Below are 3,754 nucleotides of genomic sequence, written 5' to 3' on the forward strand. Positions count from 1 at the left end.
GTGTGTGTGTGTGTGTGTGTGTGTGTGTGTGTGTGTGTGTGTGTATACACATGTATATATGTATTATGTATTATGTATAATGTATAATGTATAATGTATATGTATATATATATATATATATATATATATATATATATATATATATATATATCACAATGATGAAGGAATTGGGCATTTCTAACACACTAAAACAATACATTCAAATGTATATATACACAGCAGATATTTCATGTATGATCTGCTAACAGAAGCTATAGGCTTCTTTGCATTAATTTAAGGATATATCTGGTATTCTGCTAACAAAAACTAAAAATGAAAAACGAATGACAATAACAACTAACTATATATACAAGCTAAAAGATAAAAAAAAAGATTCACAGAGCAGAAGCAGGATACCATGGGTACAGTATGCCATCACCAGCAAACCCCATCACCAAATTAAATGTACATACACATTCCTTACCATAACAAAGCATTTTGGCATAGAATAAATCCAATAACATCACAAAGCACACAAACCTTATACATACACTTTCCCACTCTCACTCACACTCTCTTTTCTCTGTCTTTATATATAGGTCAGGTTCTATTTGTGGATGGCTCCCTATTCTTGTAGGCTCTGATCCTCTCTAGAGGGGTTCTCAGTGTTTCTATAGTTTACAGTTATGGTATAATGCCTTCCCTTTTTTTTATCCTCAAAGGTATACATTCACAGGGTAAATTTGAGGAGCACCCTTCATCTTGAATTTCAAGAAATGCTCTTTAAGATGAACTCTCTCTTCTGTGATTTGACCATAAATATCTAAATTTCTGGATGATTGTATACCAAAGCAAGCTGCTTTTTTTATCATTATTGTCTAAGGTGACTTGATATGTTAAGCATTACAGGACAAAATAACTCTCTGGAATTATTACTAATTTTAAAGATAGCCTTATGGTGTTTCATTTCATAATTCATAATTCAATAATTTAGAGTACAGTGTTTACAATTAATGAAAAGTTACATTGCAAAAGGATTAAACAACTTAAATCTTAAATATCAATGTGGTGGATATGCGTATTCAGTAATGTGCCATAAGAATTTTATGGCCATATGACTATATAATTCTTATTATCCACTATAACCTACTCTAGATGATTAACCACACAGGTCTTTCATATACTCTTAACTGCCTGTCCTTATCCACCAATAAAGATAAGGAGAAGATATATAACTAAAAGAAAGTAATAATACACCCGATATTCATAGGTACAGTAGTTTCTATCTTTAACTTTCTTAAATGAGGCTGTAAAACATATTTCATTATTGATTGGGTGTAAAGACAAGAGGTAAAATGTACTGATACACCTGTAGTGATTATATTGTTCACCTAGCCTACATACCTATGGTGCTCTGAAATAGACAAATAAAACTCCATCATTTAGAATACTGTTTATATTGACAAGAATGTGTGTGTGCATGCTAATGCTATTGCATATTATATATTCTTGATTCAATCATTTTTATTCTGTTTTCATGACTCATGATACAAAGTCATGTAATGGCCAAGAGTTTTACATTTTACAAATACCACAAGGTCCATGAGTATAATGTTAAATTGGTTAAGTATTCAATACATCATGAAAGGCCTCAAATATGATTATAAGAATATATCAAGATGTGTTTTGAAATTTTTATCATAGTCTTTCACTTGCACTCCTCCCCCCCACATACACACACTATAGGTCATTTGCTCCATTAACCTCTGTCCTAATGCAAACTATGTCTCACTAATTCAAAACTATTTTTTTTTAAATAAACATCTTATTTATTTACATTTATAAAAATTATCCAAAAATTATACACTGCATAAGTCTTTCTTTGGACAATCACCGTAAACCTGGCACATTTCTTCCTCTGTTACCCGTTTCTTTCTTATTTTAAAAAGGAAAATTACATTAAAAAATACAATAAAGATAATAATCAAAACTAAAATAGCACAACTATGAGGGTTGTCTTGCACATTGAAGGCAAAGAGATAATTACATAAAAAAATAAACAAAAATATATATGTATATTTTTGCGTTTGTTTTACCTAGACGTCTCATCCATCCTTTTTTCTCAAGACAATTTCCTTGAGAACACTCTTTTCTTTCTTTTTTTTTCTTTTCGGGGAATTAAAAAGTCGACCCCAAAAATTCTCCTTCGACGAATATTTTCTCTCTTCTTCTCCTTCACACCATCTTTGTCATCACTCGTCTCCTTGGATTTATAGTAACGCGTGTTTCCCCTTTTTCTCTCTTCGCTCGCAACTCGTGTGTCTTTGCAATTTTTCTCTCCACGAAAAAATAAAACAAAAATTAGGAGACTCGAGACACACCTCCTCCTTCGCCGAGTTCATTTCCAATCGTTCTTTCCTTCCTCTTTCTCTTACAAACGCATTGTTCCTAATGATTTTCGCACTTTATTTACCTTTATGGCTTCCCTACAGATCGAGTAGACTGTAAGTTTCTCGCATAAGAGTGCTGTGCGCTCAGATATTAACACATTCACGAGGTTATTTTTCCCATTTCACACGCGCTTCTTCGCCTCCATGTTGGAGCGTGTCCCGGATGTCCATAACAATGTTCCAATATTGTGAGACTTTCTCGATCTTTTGACTCTCAAAATGCGCCGATATCGTTGCCAAACTCAACACGGTCAATTCTTATATCTCGAGTGCAGGATACGGATTTTTAAAACACTCAACTTCTACGATTAAAGTTATCGAGATAATTCTTCAAACCACTGTGAACTACGGAGGAGAGTTCGCGCCGCTCGCCTCTCCGTACGTTCATTGAGAAACACGGACGAAAGGCTGTGGCACGGCGTCAGATCTCTTCGCTCAGTTCTCACGCTGCTGCTCGTGAATCTTCGAATTTCCTTCGGCCAAGGCTGTTCCCCTCGCCAAGTACAGCACGCTGCGGCCGCGCTGCTGTGTCGGGGAGGGAGAAGAGCGACCGGCGTTGATCGGGAAGGAGAATACGAAGGTGTGAGTCTTCTCTGCGGTGATGAAACGCGACGGAAATTAAAGAATGGAATTGGCACACGATGTACGGGTGCCGAAGGCTGCCAAGAGTTCACTTAACATTCTTGGTGATGAGCGCTATCTCCCCTGATACACGATAAGGCACTTCCGCATATGGGGAGTTCTATTTCCGGAGGAGAGGATTAATTTTATATGTATAGACCTCTAATACCATATTTAAGAGCACGGGCCCCGGGAATGTGTAAAAGTATTCTTTTTAGAAAGTAACCGAAATCTACAGGTATAGTTCAGCACCTCCGACTCTGTGTCATATTATCCGCCACGCGATACACAAAGGTGCAATTGAAAGAGATTAATGACTTTCCTACGTGAGCTTGAAAAATAGTAAAAGGAGAGAGTGCAACCGCCCGCGAACACATCAACAGCCTACGGGTCGAGATCGACTCTTTAATCAAAAGCCTTACCAGAACCACACGTGTTGCAACCATGACATAGCGCCTGCAATAAAGTAAAGTAATCCTCGACCCCAGGTGAGAAGTGGCATTACTGGTCGTACTGGCAACAAAATGGAACTGAACACCAAGCCGCCCACCACCCAGGCCGGCGTCCGTCATGCCGGTGCTTCAAGGTGTTCTTATTTATATACTTATGAATGACATCATCTTTGTTATGAGGAACGCGGGCTTCCGACTCTCTGATTCTCTCTCTCTCTCTCTCTCTCTCTCTCTCTCTCTCTCTCTCTCTCT

At 37.1% G+C, this 3,754-nt stretch overlaps 1 long non-coding RNA gene across 1 annotated transcript in view; it reads right to left on the reverse strand.

Moving 5' to 3' along the window:
* LOC138864530 (uncharacterized) overlaps positions 1 to 3,006 on the reverse strand; it is a 53,292-nt gene extending 50,286 nt beyond the window's left edge. Inside the window, exon 1 of the long non-coding RNA XR_011399185.1 lies at positions 2,076 to 3,006. This is a non-coding gene — a long non-coding RNA (uncharacterized lncRNA). The remainder of the gene's footprint in view (positions 1 to 2,075) is intronic.
* Between the last annotated feature and the right edge of the window lie 748 nt (positions 3,007 to 3,754).

The sequence above is a fragment of the Penaeus vannamei genome, chromosome 17, assembly GCF_042767895.1.
Source record: "Penaeus vannamei isolate JL-2024 chromosome 17, ASM4276789v1, whole genome shotgun sequence".
Classification (NCBI taxonomy): domain Eukaryota; kingdom Metazoa; phylum Arthropoda; class Malacostraca; order Decapoda; family Penaeidae; genus Penaeus; species Penaeus vannamei.